A 15,988-nucleotide genomic window follows, 5' to 3' on the forward strand; every position below is an offset into this window, starting at 1 on the left:
GCAATTACCTCCTGTGGCCGTGCCTGGCATCGCCTCCCGTCCTGCAGAAGCGGCTGTCCATGAGCCATTGCTTCCTCCAGGAAATGCTTCTTTCTGCACAGCCTCTCCATCTGCTTCTGGAGAAAAGAGAGAGCTGGATCAGATTGGACTGTTCCCTATTGGAGAGGTGGCACCTTCAGGAGGCAATGCCTCTCAAAGACATGGTTAAGATTCAGGAAATCCCTTTCAACTTTTTGGGTAGGGCAGGGCTCTCCCTTCTCCATATAGGTGCCCCTTCTCATCTGCCTGGAGATGGGAAATTGCAGGGCATCTCATGCCTGTGGTGCGGTTTGGGCTGCCTGTCAGCTGATGCCAAATGCCTTCCTGCAGAGGCTGGGAGAAGCTGCAGCCAGGCCAGGCTGTGAAAAAGCCCTGCAGGACGTGGAAGCAGCAGCGGGGCAGTGAGGCTGCCATGGATCCCTTCCTGCTGGGCCGGGCTCGGCGTGTCCAGATGTGCAGCCAAAGCCTCGGCTGCTGAGCCCCAGGTGAAGGCTGAGGGAATGCACCCACCTTGTCCTGCCTGCTGCATTTCCTTCATCATTTCCTTCATTTGTTCAGAGGGCTCATGGGGTTTCTTCTGTTCTGTAGCTTTGTTCTTTCCCCTTGGAGGACCTTAGAGCAACACGGTTCCATTTCCCATGAATGGATGCCACAAAAGCAGGGCTCAGCCTGTGGGGTCAGCAGGGACACACTACTCACCCCTGCGACGGGAGCCTGGCTTCTGGGTAGGAATCATCACAGGGACAGGAAAAGTCCTCCCTGCAGACACATCTGTAACACATCAGCCACAGAAGCTTCTGCCATCTCTGCTCAGCTGCACGGGCACCACTGAGCCGCAGGAGCGGTGAGGGGATGGCGCAGGGCGAGGGCACACACGTGCATGGCTCTGTCCTGGCACCTGCAGCGATGCCCCCCTGGCCGAGCTTTGGGCTCTGAGCTGGCAGCTCTCCCAGGGGAAAGGCCTTGACCTACCCTCACCATCTCCTAGAGGCTCAGTCATGGATGTGGTTTTGGAAGCCAGATCACCTTCACCAACAAGTTCAGCTGCAAAGAAAGGCCGTACAGAACATCACCCATGGCACTGTAGCAGATCCTCGGCCTGCAGGCAAGGCTCAGCGCTGGGGCACAGCCCTGGGCCTGGCCCCTGCCCGTTCTGCTCTTTTCTGGGACTGCACAGAGCACACAAAAGGACACAGTGGCATTGCACACGGGAGGAGGATGGACAGCTAAATGCTCCTTCCTCCCACTGACAGCCATCCTGTGGGATCCCTCAGTGCTCCAGAAAGAAGCGGGGCAAGGTTTACAGAATTCTTCAGCCCTGACTTAATGTTAACAAACATGGCCGATGGGTGAGCTCTTGCCACATGGACACTGATTATTCTGCCAGTAAAAAGGGAAATTCAGAACTTGCCTCTGGCATTCGCTATGACATTCAAAGTGTCATTCACCTGGACTTCCAAATCTTGCAAGGCGTGATCCAAATCTAAAATGGAACAAAGACCTGAACCATTTCATTTGTGCGCTGGGATCCCCTTCTGCTTTGAGCATTGGGCACTGCAAGGGGGTCGAGTATGGCCATGGGAGCCAGGTGTGAATGGACAAGGCCGAACTGCACAGGGGCCTGGGGAGCTCTGGGCAGGCTCGTGGTCACTCTGCACCCTCTTTCCATGCCCTGTGCAACATCCATGGTGGGGCGGCTGAAGCAACCCAGGGCCCTGGGAGCTCTCACTTCCACAGCTGCAACTCTTGCTAAATCCCTGGGGAAAACTGCAGCAGGCAGTGCCACAGCTATCCCCCTGTCCCCCTCCATCCCTCCTGCCCCTTCTCCTTCCCTTTCTACCTACTTCTATCTCTCCAACCATCTTTCCCCTTGTACAAATCCCCCAGCACACAGGCACATGGCCAGGCCATCTCAGGACACACTGGAGCCTTGCTCTCCCCCTCTGCCCTTTCCCCACCACGGGCACCCTGTGCAGCCGCTCCCAGGTTTCGGGACGTGTCTCCCACAGAGGGAGCCCAGCAGGACAGCTCAGTACGCGAGTACCCTGAGCCTGCTCGGGATAATTCCTCTGGGCTGTGCCCGTCTTGTCTGGGCTGTGCCCCAGTGCCAAGCAGTAGAGAGGGCAGCTCAAGCCTCAGCAGGGCTCAGGCCCAGAGGCACTGCAATTACCTCCTGTGGCTGTGCCTTGCATCGGCTCCCGTCCTGCAGAAGCGGCTGTCCATGAGCCATTGCTTCCTCCAGGAAATGCTTCTTTCTGCACAGCCTCTCCATCTGCTTCTGGAGAAAAGAGAGAGCTGGATCAGATTGGACTGTTCCCTATTGGAGAGGTGGCACCTTCAGGAGGCAATGCCTCTCAAAGACATGGTTAAGATTCAGGAAATCCCTTTCAACTTTTTGGGTAGGGCAGGGCTCTCCCTTCTCCATATAGGTGCCCCTTCTCATCTGCCTGGAGATGGGAAATTGCAGGGCATCTCATGCCTGTGGTGCAGTTTGGGCTGCCTGTCAGCGGATGCCCAATGCTTTCCTGCAGAGGCTGGGGAGAAGCTGCAGCCAGGCCAGGCTGGAAAACAGCCCTGCAGGGCATGGAAGCAGCAGCAGGGCAGTGAGGCTGCCATGGATCCCTTCCTGCTGTGCCAGGCTCGGCGTGTCCAGATGTGCAGCCAAAGCCTCGGCTGCTGAGCCCCAGGTGAAGGCTGAGGGAATGCACCCACCTTGTCCTGCCTGCTGCATTTCCTTCATCATTTCCTTCATTTGTTCAGAGGGCTCATGGGGTTTCTTCTGTTCTGTAGCTTTGTTCTTTCCCCTTGGAGGACCTTAGAGCAACACGGTTCCATTTCCCATGAATGGATGCCACAAAAGCAGGGCTCAGCCTGTGGGGTCAGCAGGGACACACTACTCACCCCTGCGACGGGAGCCTGGCTTCTGGGTAGGAATCATCACGGGGACAGGAAAAGTCCTCCCTGCAGACACATCTGTAACACATCAGCCACAGAAGCTTCTGCCATCTCTGCTCAGCTGCACGGGCACCACTGAGCCGCAGGAGCGGTGAGGGGATGGCGCAGGGCGAGGGCACACACGTGCATGGCTCTGTCCTGGCACCTGCAGCGATGCCCCCCTGGCCGAGCTTTGGGCTCTGAGCTGGCAGCTCTCCCAGGGGAAAGGCCTTGACCTACCCTCACCATCTCCCAGAGGCTCAGTCATGGATGTGGTTTTGGAAGCCAGATCACCTTCACCAACAAGTTCAGCTGCAAAGAAAGGCCGTACAGAACATCACCCATGGCACTGTAGCAGATCCTCGGGCTGCAGGCAAGGCTCAGCCCTGGGGCACAGCCCTGAGCCTGGCCCCTGCCCATTCTGCTCTTCTCTGTGGCTGCACAGAGCACACAAAAGGACACAGTGGCATTGCACACGGGAGGAGGATGGACAGCTAAATGCTCCTTCCTCCCACTGACAGCCATCCTGTGGGATCCCTCAGTGCTCCACAAAAGAGCGGGGCAAGGTTTACAGAATTCTTCAGCCCTGATTTAACGTTAACAAACATGGCCGATGGGTGAGCTCTTGCCACATGGACACTGATTATTCTGCCAGTAAAAAGGGAAATTCAGAACTTGCCTCTGGCATTCACCAAGACCTTCACAGTGTCATTCACCTGGACTTCCAAATCTTGCAAGGCGTGATCCAAATCTAAAATGGAACAAAGATCTGAACCATTTCATTTTTGTTTTGGGATCCCCTTCTGCCTTTAGGAACAGGGCATTGCAAGGGGGTTGGTTAAGGCTACGGGAGCCAGGTGTGAATGGACAAGGCCAAACTGCACAGGGGCCTGGGGAGCTCTGGGCAGGCTCCTGGTCACTGCACCTTCTTTGCAGGCCCTGGGACACATCCCTGGAGAGGAAACTGGGGCTGCCCAGGGCCATGGGGTCTCTCTCCCTCCCCCAGAGGAAACCCTCCCTAAAGGCCTGGGGAAAACCATCCCCGGCGCTTCCCGGGGAGCAGGAAGCGCTGTCCCGGGAAAGGGGAGCCAGGCTGCCAGCTCACCTGCTCGCCACCCTTGCAGCGGAGCAGCCTGGGCAGCCCTGGCAGGCAGGGCCACGGCCAGGAGGAGCAGGAGGAAGAGGCGCAGAGCAAGGGCCATGGTGCCTTGCCCTCTGCCAGTCCCGCAGCTCTTGCTGCCACCGCTGTCCTGACACCGCTGTCCCAATGTCAGCACCACTGCTGCCACCGCCGCTGCTGCTGCCGCAACAGTTGTGCTCAAGGACTGAGTGCTCACTCCTTGTGCTGCTGTGCAACCACCGGGTCTGGCACCTCTGTGACCTCAGAGCCAACTGTGACCTCATGGCCTCAGCTGTACCCCCAGAGTGTGCCTGCATCTGTACAAATGGACTGCCTTGATTGTTTTTGTGTATCCCAGGTCCATTGCTCAGCAAAACCTTATTTGTCACCTGCTGACATTGTGGGTCAGACTGTGTCCATGGAGATGCCCTTGATGGCTTCCCTCTTTTCCTGGGCTTGCCACTGGAGGAGGTCCCGGCCCAGATGATGCCAGGGAAGGAAACGTGCCCTCAGCCCAGGGACGCTCAGCATGGGCTCCCCCAGGCCTCGGGACCCCGCTGCTGGTTACAGCAGCCCCTGCCTGGCTCCTGCCTGCCCACACCATGGGCATCCACGGCTGCTCCTTGGCATGGAGCTCAGCCAGTGCGGCTGCCAGGTGGGCTTTGCTGCTGCTGCCACCCAAACACTGGGGTGACGGCACCTTCCCTTTAGTGCAACTAAAGAAAGGGCCATCACCTAGCCTGGCAGAGAGCAGGGTTAACTTCAGTGTTGCTTAGAGGGCAGGGCCAGGGGGCTCAGGGGCAGAGGAAACGACATGTTAGTCTCAGGAGGGGCTGGAGGGTGCTGGGCTGCTGCTGGGGTCTATAGAAGGAGTCGTGACGGGACAGAGGAGGATCAAAAAAGAAATGAAAGTAGCTTGGGGATACTCATGGGGAGAGGAGGTGGCAGTGGGATCTCCAGGAGAATAGGAGATTTCCTTGTCGATGGCTGTTCTGGAGTCTTCTCCTCAGAACTCTTGACAGGGCTGCCCAGGCTCTTCTAACTGCTGGAGGAGCTGCTCCTGCTGTTTGGGTGTGAGGTGCAGCCGCCATCTTACAACTCCTGTCCAGAGGTGGAACTGTGGAAAGAAGAGGTGGCTGAGGCCCCAGGTTCCAGTGGCACACAGGGAACCTCCTGCACAGCCGGGCCCAGAGCTGGCAAGGCTCCCCAGCACGGCTGGAGCTGCTGGCACAGCTTGGCCCAGCTGCACAGCTGCCCCTCACGGCCCCGGCCAGCAGGACACGGCTCTGGGCAGGCTCCCTGGGCAGAAGCGGCCCCCAGAGTGTCTCTGCCTTTCAAGGGCAATCTCGTCCCTGCTCTTTCTCCTCCCCACCGTGCTTTGCCTCTGCCCTGTGCCCCTGGGGCTGCTCTGGGCCAGGCAGCCTCAGTGGGAGCCAGCACTGGCTGCAGCCCCAGCGGGCCCCCCAGGACAAGGCTCAGAAATTAGGAGGCCAATGAACGCTCTGGGCAGCAGCAGAACCCTCAGCAGAGTTCTTTGGACAATCATGGACTGGCCACACCTACACTGCAGCCTCACTGGGAATGTTTCCTATGTACAGCAGATTTTCAAAAGAAGTTGTTTGAGGGAAACGTCAACTAAACACTCACTGTCTCCTCTTCAAGTAAGTCCAAATTCAGACAGAGCATAAGCGGAAGATCAGCTCCAAGACAAGCAGGCCTGCCAGTAACCCCAGACTGAAGCCTGTTCCCTGACAGAAACCCTTTCCAAGGCCCTTCTGGGCATCAGGAACATGTGCTGTGGTTCCAGCTGCACCTGTGGGAGCAATGGGGAGCGTCAGCTTATTCTGCCATTCTTTCATTCTTTCCCCCTGGGAGGCCACAGAAGTGATTTTGCATAGACTGGTAGTGGGTGAGCTTGGTACATAATTTGTAGATGTGAGTTGCAGACATCTCAGTCCTTTCAGAGTGGTAAGATCAACCCAGTCTCTGCCAGTTCATTGACTTTATTACTGTTTCAGTTTTCTCTTTTTTTTTTTTTTGCTATACTCCATTGGCTTGGGGGTTTTGTTTGTCTTCGTTTGTTTTTGGTTTTGTTTTTTAATTTTTTTTCTGTTTTTTTTCAGGTTGGAAAGAGTTATAAAGATCCATATGACAACTGTACTCACTACACATGCACTGAATCAGCAGGCCAGTTTTCCTTGACTAGTACAAAAAAGGTCTGCCTGCCATTTGAAGAAGCAAACTGTGTGCCAGTAAGTATTTTATAGCCAGAGAAAGACTTCTGTAATGACCCTTGATCCTGGCCTGGGAGTTATAGTTGCTGAGTATTTCTTGATCTTTCCTTGTTTGAAAGAAATGTGCTTTTCCAGCCCTCTGTCCCGTAGAAAAAGCCAAAAATATTTGCAAACAAGCCCACACCATTTACATTGTTGTGGGATAAGCATTGGAACTTGAAAAAGAAGGGTATTGGAGCAATAGCAAGGAAGGATTTTAATCACTTGAGAAACATCAGTGTTATAAAATGCAATTGAACAAGTGGTGAATCATCATGGATCCTTGTGGGACTGATGAACAAAATGTCTCCTGATATGTGGTGTCCCATTAAGCGGGGAAATGGAACATGAATGAGCTGGCAGCACGGTGGATGCGGGCAGGACATTCTCCATTTCCCCCAGAGCTGGGGCCTGCAGGCAACTTGCCGCCCCTTGGCACAGGCTGTGCCCACCCAACAAAGCCCAGCAGGCCGGGAGGAGAGCCCGGGGGCTGTGGAGCTGCTTGGGCAGTGGCTGCTTGGAGGGACATGGGCCAAAGCCATCCCTGAGCAGCCACTGCCAGCCCTGGCCCTCCCTGCCCCGTGACAGCTCCCCCAGCCCCAGGGCACAGAGTCAGGCCCTGGCAGGACCCAGTGCAGCCCCTGCCCAGTCGGGAGCCAAGGCTGGCTCTGGCCCTGGGCTCGTGGCAGGGCTCCCGTTCCTGTGCCTTGGGCCTCTGGGCACTCAGGGCCAGCTCTGGAGCAGCTGCAGCGGGAGGGACGTTGGTGCACAAGTCCCCTTTCCCCGGGGCTGTGAACGAGCTCCAGAGGCACCTCCAGCTTTGGCTGCAGCCGGGCCGTGCAAGGGCAGGCCCCAGTGGAAGAGCCGCAGCCACACAGTCCCGCCAAGGGCTGAGCCCTGCTGAGCCCAGCACAGCAATTACCTTCTGAGCCTGTGCCCGTGCCCATGCCTGTGTTTGGCTTGGCCTTCCTTCCTGCAGGAGGGGCTGCCAATCGGCCTCTGCTTCGTTGTGGAAACACCTCCTTCTGTCCTGCCTTTTGGCCCATCACTTGAGAAACAAAAAGTACACCTTAACAGACGGAACGATTCTCCATTACTTTGATGGCATCTTCAGGACATCATGCTTATGCAAAATCGGGTGTAATCAACAAATCATCTGGTCTTTTTCAGCTGGGCCAGGGCCCACCCTCCTCCAAACAGCTGCCAGTGCTGAGCAGAAGTTGTGAGTAGATCGTGCAGGGTGAGGGCACACACAGAATCACAGAATCATAAAAATTCTAGGTTGGAAGAGACCTTTAAGATCATCGAGTCCAACCCATGTTCTAACACCTCAACTAGATCATGGCACCAAGTGCATGGCTCTGTCCTGGCGCCTGCAGCGATGCCCCCTGGCCGAGCTTTGGGCTCTCAGCTGGCAGCTCTCCCAGGGGAAAGGCCTTGACCTACCCTCACCATGTCCCAGAGGCTCAATCCTGAACGTGGGCTGGGAAGCCAGATCACCTTTACCAACAGGCTTAGCAGCAAAGAAAGGCAGGACACAATAGCTCCAATGGCACTGCTGAAGATTCTCCTTCAGACCTGAGTGTCAGTGAGGGCACCTGGGTGATTGGTGCCCTCCAAGGCACTCCCTTGTCTCTGCCTTCCAGTCAGGAGCAGGGCCAGGGGGACCTTGTGCCTGCAGTGGCCCCACCCTGGGATGGAAGGAGCCCCATGCGGGGTAGGTGGGGCAGAAAGGACTCCCTGGAGCTGCCAGCAGCTCCAAACCCAGCCCCAGGCAGGGCCAGGGCTTGGCAGTGGCAGCAGAAGCAGCTCGGGCTCCCTGGGGGCAGCAAAGGAGCTGAGAAAGGCTCAGCCCCGGGGCACAGCCCTGGGCCCAGCCCCTTCCCTCTCTGCTCTTCTCTGTGGCTGTACAGAGCACACAGAAGGACACTGTGGCATTGCACACGGGAGGAGAATGGACAGATAAATGCTCCTTCTTCCCACTGACAGCGATCCTGTGGGATCATTCAGGGCTCCAGAAGGGAGCAGGGTAAGTTTTCCAGAACTGATCCACCCTCAGAAGAACTTAAGGGAACTGTCTCATGAGTAAACTCTTGCCACACTGCCACGGATTATTCTGTCAGAGAAGGTACATTCAGAAAATGCCTCCAACATCTGGCAAGGTCTTCAAAGCACCATTCACCAGTATTTTCAAGTAATTCAAGTCATGATCCCAGTTGAGAAGGGATCACAGATCCTACAGAACCATTTCCATGGTGTGCTGGGATCCCCTTCTCCCTTGGGGAATTGGGCACTGCAAGGGGGTGGGGTAAGGCTGTGGGAGCCTGTGCCTCCTGGTCACTCTCCACGCTCTTTGCAGGTGCTGTGCAACATGCCTGGAGGGGCAGCTGCAGCAGCCCAGGGCCCTGGGGCTCTCTCCCTCCCTCCCACACAGGAAACCCTCACTAAATGCTTGGGGAAATCTGCAGTGCCACAGCTGTCTCTCCCAACCTCCGTCCCTCCCGCCTGCTTGCCCACCTGCCCATGGAACAGCTCCCACAGCCCACGGGCACATGGCCAGGCCCTCTCAGGACACACTGGAGCCTTGCTCTCCTGCTCTGCCCTTTCCCCACCACGGGCACCCCGTGCAGCCGCTCCCAGGTTTCGGGACGTGTCTCCCACAGAGGGAGCCCAGCAGGACAGCTCAGTACGCGAGTGCCCTGAGCCTGCTCGGGACAATTCCTCTGGGCTGTGCCCGTCTTGTCCGGGCTGTGCCCGCAGTGCCAAGCAGCAGAGAGGCCAGCTCAAGCCTCAGCAGGGCTCAGGCCCAGAGGCACAGCATTTACCTCCTGTGACTGTGCCTGGCATCGCCTCCCTTCCTGCAGGAAATGCCACCTTCTATAGAGCCCCTCTGTCCATCCCTTGAGAAAGGAAGAGGCACAGCTGGATCAGATGGAATCATTGCATATCCAGGAGGTCGCCTCTTCAGGAGGCAATACTTTTCCAAGACATGGGTTATGATCAGGAAAATCCTGATCCCCCCAGGCCTTTGGGGCTGGCTATGGCCCTCCCTCCTCCAAGCAGCCACACCTCAGGATGTGCCTGGGGACTGGGAAAATGCAGGGGATCACTGGTGAGTTTGGGCTGCGCGGCAGCTGATGCCCAATGCCTTCCTGCAGAGGCTGGGGAGAAGCTGCAGTCAGGCCAGGCTGGGAAACAGCCCTGCAGGGCATGGAAGCAGCAGCGGGGCAGCGAGGCTGCCATGGATCCCTTCCTGGTGTTCCGGGCTCAGCGTGTCCAGATGTGCAGCCAGAGCCCTCGGCTGCTGAGCCCCAGGACAAGGCTGAGGGAATGCACCCACCATCCCCTTTGAGCAGTTCTCTCACAATGTGCTTCAGGATGTTGTTTGGCCCATGGTGAGGAAAGGGTAGAGGGGGAGCGAGGCTGCCATGGATCCCTTCCCACTGTTCCGGGCTCTGCTCTGACGTGGGGGACCCTGGCTCACTCTAGGATCTCTCCCAGGTCTCCTCCCAGAGCTTCATCCCACAGCTCAGCCCCAAGGGCCAGACAGGTATTAGGAATTTCACAGCCCACCATTGGTGATTCATAGTCAGAATGCACAGGAAAACTCTAGCTGTGTTTCAAAATACCAGATGCTGTGTGGTTTCCTTCCCACTGCAGATTTTCCATTGCCCCAGCCTCACCCCCTTGCAGCCTGCCTGGATGTTCTCCCCACGCTGCTTCTGCAATCCCACTTGTCCAGGTCCTCCTGGTTCTGTGGGCAGCTCTTCGGGCCATTGAGGCCCTGTTCCTCCTTTGTTTGTGAGCATGTCCGAGTGAGAGATGATTCAGGGGCTCAGCACCAAGGCCTCCAGCAGCAGTGGTCAATTCCTGAGCACGCTCGGGGGCCACAGGCAGCTGCCCATGGCTCTGGCAGGGATGTGAAGGGGAGGCTGTGCAGGGCAGTAGCCCCCACGCCCCCGCCCTGCCCATGGGGGCCTGCAGCCCGTGGGGATGGAGCAGCAGTTTCTGGTTGTGAAAGTCCATCCAAAAATCCTTCATTTTTTGCCTCACAATTGTCATGAGAAAAGACCCCCGAAAGGTTAAAAACTGTTGAGCCAGTTGGGAAAGAAAGTCTCATGCTTATTCAGTGTGTTCACAGGTGGTGTTTTCAGAACATGCCATGCTGAACTTGAAGGGGCATGCTGCCCTTTTCTGAACAATGGAACTGGACTTTCTTCCAACCTCCTGACTTGGCTGCACTGAGCTCTGGGGTGGCTCCTCCCCTCCAAGAGAAGACCCCTCTCGCCTGCCTTCAACCACCGTGACAGACAAACAGAGATGCGAATCCCCTCATCAAGGAACCAAGACAAGACAAGGAACCCCCCGGCACCCTACTGGCACCCCCCTGGTACCCCCTTGGCAACCTCCATCCAGAGACTGGGACTGAACCCCCCCCCCCAGCTCGGGGAGTGGGGAAAAACTGCCCAGAGTAAACGTACCTGCAAACATTCGGGCATGAAAACAATGGAGTAACCTCCCCCCTCCTGCTGTTCCTATTCTTTTGCCCTCCATGGAAACCAAATTTCGGCCACCCTTCCCCCAACCAAGAACAGTATATTTTGGGGTTCGGTTCCGACTGTCCTCTGAGATCTCCCCAAAGCGTGCACCAGCGAGTTTTGGCGGCGGGACCCCCGAAGACATCACATTTTGGTAGCTATAAGCCCCTCCCTAACCTTCTTTCCTCCCTCTTTCCCTTGTCTTACCCTTCTCTTCCCCAGATTCCCTAACCAAATGCATATTCAGTTGTGGTTATCATTAATAAAATTGCATTTTGTTGATTTGTTACTGCAAAACCCCTGTGCCTTTGTTGGTTATTTTTTGCACCAAAAAAATCATTCGTCACCCGTTCATTTCAGGTGGACCCTCACATAATTGGCGACGAGGATGGGATTCTGGAAGCCAGTGAGATTTTGCAGGTTCTGTGTAGTCTGTAATCTCCGTCAGACTGCATATGCCAAAGCCAAATCTCACCCTTGATTGAGCACACAGGCTCCGGAATTGACACAAAAGATTTTTCGGTGCAAAAGCAGGGGAAATTGTTACAGTCACTTCTGTTACTGATCTTACCGGCACGGACACCGACACTGATACTCCTCCTAATCCTGATATTGATATTGGAATTGATGTTGTATTGGAGTTGTATCTGAACCTGTTACTGTTGTTACTGCTGTATTTGTGTACCTGGACTGTCTAAAAGGGAGGGGACAGACCTGAAGAAATTAAGCTGTGCCTTTTAGACAGATATTGTCCCTTCACCTACACATGGAGCAAGGGGTGGCCCAGCGAAGGCTGAGTGGCATTCCCCCTGTTCTAGGTTCTGGTCCCCTCACAAAGAAAACATTTGTGTGCATGTGTGAGGGTGATTGTGTATCTGGACTGTCTGGAAAGGAAGGGACAAACCTGAAGCAATTAAAACAGTGCCTTCCAGACAGATTTTGTTTCTTCAGCTATCTAGGGAGACAAAGGGCATAAAAAGGTCTGTATGATTGTGTAACTTGAGTTCACAAATCAGCTCCCTGGTATACTTCTGGTCCCTTCACACAAAATGAATGAAAATCTCAATCCTAAAGCAAAAGCTGACTTTTACTGGTTGCTTGCTAAACACAATGCAAAACCGTCATCTGGTGGAGAAACTTGGACGGAGAACAATTGGTTTAATTTGGAAAATGTCATTGATAGAATATGTTCTCTGCAACATGAATCAAAATTCAAAATAGGTAAAAATAAGAACATTCTTTGCTCAGTTCTCAGAGCATGTCTCACTGCAGCCATAGAAAACCGCTGTAAATGGAGAAGTGAGGAAATGATAATTATAGACTCCCTTCAAAATTTAGTTGAAATTTTGCAAAAACAGTTAAATGAGGATAGAAATGAAATTTACATGCTGCAAGCTGCCCTCAGAGAAGAACACACCAAAAACATACACAAAATCAACTCCTCTACAGAGGAGGAAGAAAAAGGAACACCTTGCATTAAAAAAATCTATCCATACAAAGAGTTCGAGGCAGCAAAACAAAACTATCCTTACAAAGAATCTGAAATCTTAAAAATTGTGGGGAAAATTGCTGTCCTCGTTTGAGACTTTTTATTAAAACAGAATATAATTATATTAATGATGAAGACCTGGATCCCCACATAACAACTAAACAAACACCATTCAGCGCTACCGAATTAACTAAATTGAAAAAGGAATTTGGACGCCTTCCTCATGAATCAGAAACGGAGTATGTGTTCTGTGTGTCTCTTACTGGCAGAGACCAGATTAAGTTAACTGAACAAGAAGCCAGTGGATACTGGGGACGTGGTGTTTTCCTAACAACAGGAGATAAGCGTGACTCCTGGTCTCTAACACAACATGCAGCCTATTGGGCCGGGGGAATAAATCACTTGGAAAGGGGTGATCCCCTGGCAATTGCCACTACCTCCGACCAGATCTTAGAAAGTGTACAAAAAGCTGCATGTTTGCAAATGATTCATGAGAGAAAATTAATTCCTGGTTTTGAATCCCCAATGCAACTGCCTGTGAAGCCTAAAATTATGACCCCTTTAATTCATGGGCTTCCAGAAACATTGAAACCAACAGCAATTACTATTCAAAAAACAATTATGACTTTAAGCCCAATAGATAGACTGGATAGATTTCTTAACAACTCCACTGATCAGTCTGAGTCTGCCCCATCACCCTATACACCAACACAGACCCCCACAACACCATCAGACGCATCTAGCAGCAGCCGCAAAATTTGGACATGGAGTGAGGTAGCAGTTGATTTAATAAATTATTGTAGACAGTATGGGCCTGTAAAAAGCCTAGAGGAAAAATCAGAAAAAACAAAAGGTGTCCGGTTTATGGGAGCCCCTAACCCTGAAAACACAGAACCAGGAAAACAAATTTCCAACAGACAATGCTGGTGGATGCTGGGAATAAAAAAGGGGTCCCCCGGGACATAATGGATGGTTTACCACTTGAAAAATTGCAGAAAATCATAACTAACTGGAATTTAGGGAGGCCAAACCCCCCTACCCAGCCTAGTGCACCGATCCCTCTACCTCATCAGAAACTAACAAATACTCCTACCAATACACAGTTCAGTACACACAGTACATCACAGTCTCTCCCACAGAACACAGGCAATGAGCCAAAGAACTGTTTCTCAGCTTCTTTCACAGAACTTGGACAGTGAAACCCTGGCTGCGTGTCTCCTGAAAAGCACTAGCAGTAAGCCGGCAGTAACTCTTTCGCAACTTCTTTCACAGAGCCAAAGCAACATAACTGCCCAACATAACCGCCCGTACCCCAAAACACAAACACTGAATCTACACCAACAGAGCTTTCGGGAAACTAATATCTCCACTGTTTACAGGTGAGCGAAGGGGTGGAGGTTGGGTTTACTTACGAATGCTCACAAAAAATAAATCAGGAGACATGTTAATTACAGCAATCATGGGCCCCAAAAAAGCTCTGGTAACATAAATTGTTGATACGGGAGCCCAGATCTCCGCACTTACACATAGAGATGCTCAGAAGTGTGGAGTTGTTCCAACAATAAGGCAATGCTGCGTTCTTAATGCTTTAGGAACCATAGAACCAATGAATGTTGCTCTGGTCAAAGTAACACTCCCTGGAGAAGAAAATCAATTGGTTGTCAAAATGGTAATTGGGGACATCCCGAATAATCTGCTAGGGATGGATGTCCTTGCAGGAAGGCAGTGGGAAGACACTGAGGGTTTTCTGTGGTCTTTTGGCACTCCGCCACTTAACATTAGGCTGCTTCAGACCGCACCTGCACTGCCTTACAGTAAAATAATCAATGTGAAACAGTATCCCTTGCCTTCTGAAGCTAGAGAAGGCATCAAACCAGTTATTCAGGATTTGCGTGATCAAGGAATAATAATTAACACACACTCCCCATACAATTCACCCGTGTGGCCAGTCCGAAAGCCCAACACGAAGTAGAGACTTATGATTGATTACCGTAGGCTCAATGCCAACACTGACCCTCTGACTGCAGCAGTGCCAAATTTAGCTGAACTAATAGCATCAATACAAGAAAAAGCTCACACAATCATGGCAACCATAGATGTCAAAGACATGTCCTTCATGATACCTATACAGCCAGAGGACATGGATTGCTTTGCATTCACATGGGAGGGACAACAGTACACATTCACCAGACTCCCTCAGGGATAAAAACACTCTCCAACACTAGCACACCATGCTTTAGATAAGGAATTAGAAAAAATACCTAAACCTGACACTGTAGCTGTGTACCAATACATTGATGACATTTTGGTGGGAGGAGAGGAAATTAAAGAAGTGGGGGATCTCCAGCAGAATATAATCTCTCATCTGGAGAGCCTTGATTTAAAGATTCCTTCAGAGAAAATTCAAAAGCCTTCTCAGGAAGTAAAATTCCTGGGAATTTGGTGGCGATCTGGTAGCACATGCATTGCACCTGACACTTTAACTTCTTTAGAGCAAATAAAAATGCCCGAAAACAAAAAAGACCTCCAGCAAGCCTTAGGACTGTTAGTATTCTGGAGGAAACATATCCCAGATTTCTCAATCATTGCTAGGCCCCTGTACAACTTACTAAGGAAAGTAGTCAAATGAGATTGGACTCCTTCTCAGGAGGAAGTATTACAATTGCTGATTTTTGAAGCCACAGCACATCAGGCATTGGGGCCCATTCATCCTAAAGACCCTTTCCAAGTGGAATGGGGATTTGCCTCCTCAGGACTATCAATACACATCTGGCAGTGAGGTCCTGAGGGTCCAACGAGGCCTGTCAGCTTCTTTTCCCGTGGTTTTAAAGATGCTGAGAAAAGATACACTACCTGGGAAAAAGGATTGTTTGTTGTTAGCTTAGCTCTCATTGAAGTAGAAAAAATCACACGGCAGCAAGCTATCATCTTGAGAGGTCCCTTCAAGGTAATTAAAGCTGTCACTAATGGGACCCCTCCACCTGGCGGCATAGCCCAAATGTTGTCAGTCAGGAAATGATATGCTCAGATAGAGAACTACTGCAATAACTTTTCTGTCACAGAAGGTGCTGCAAAATTCTTGGCAACACAAGACACTGAGAGCCTGGATAGTAGTCAAGACAAACCTGTTTCTGTAATAAAAGTAGCACCACCATTCTCACCTGAAATAGCAGCAAACTGTTGGTTTACAGATGCTTCTTCAAAGCAGGAAGGAAAGATTGGAAATATAAGGCGGCTGCTTTACATATTTCATCTGGTGAAAAAAATCATCACAGAAGGGGAGGGCAGCGCTCAGGTAGGAGAACTCATAGCTCTCTGGAGTGTTTTCCAGCGTGAGGCACAAAACACTTCTCCTGTTTACATCTACACTGATTCATATGCAGTATACAGAGGCTGCACTGAGTGGCTCCCTTTTGGCAACAGAATGGCTGGGAAGTTAACGGAATCCCAGTGTGGCAGAAAGATAAATGCAAAGAAATCCTAGAAATCACCAGTAAAGGAAACTTTCTGGTTGGTTGGGTAGCTTCTCATCAAACAGATGGGAATCAAGCAGGTGAATGGAACAACAGAGTTGATGAACTAGCAAGGTTTAGCC

The sequence above is a fragment of the Zonotrichia albicollis genome, chromosome 9 (genome assembly GCF_047830755.1).
Source record: "Zonotrichia albicollis isolate bZonAlb1 chromosome 9, bZonAlb1.hap1, whole genome shotgun sequence".
In the NCBI taxonomy this organism is placed as follows: Eukaryota; Metazoa; Chordata; class Aves; order Passeriformes; family Passerellidae; genus Zonotrichia; species Zonotrichia albicollis.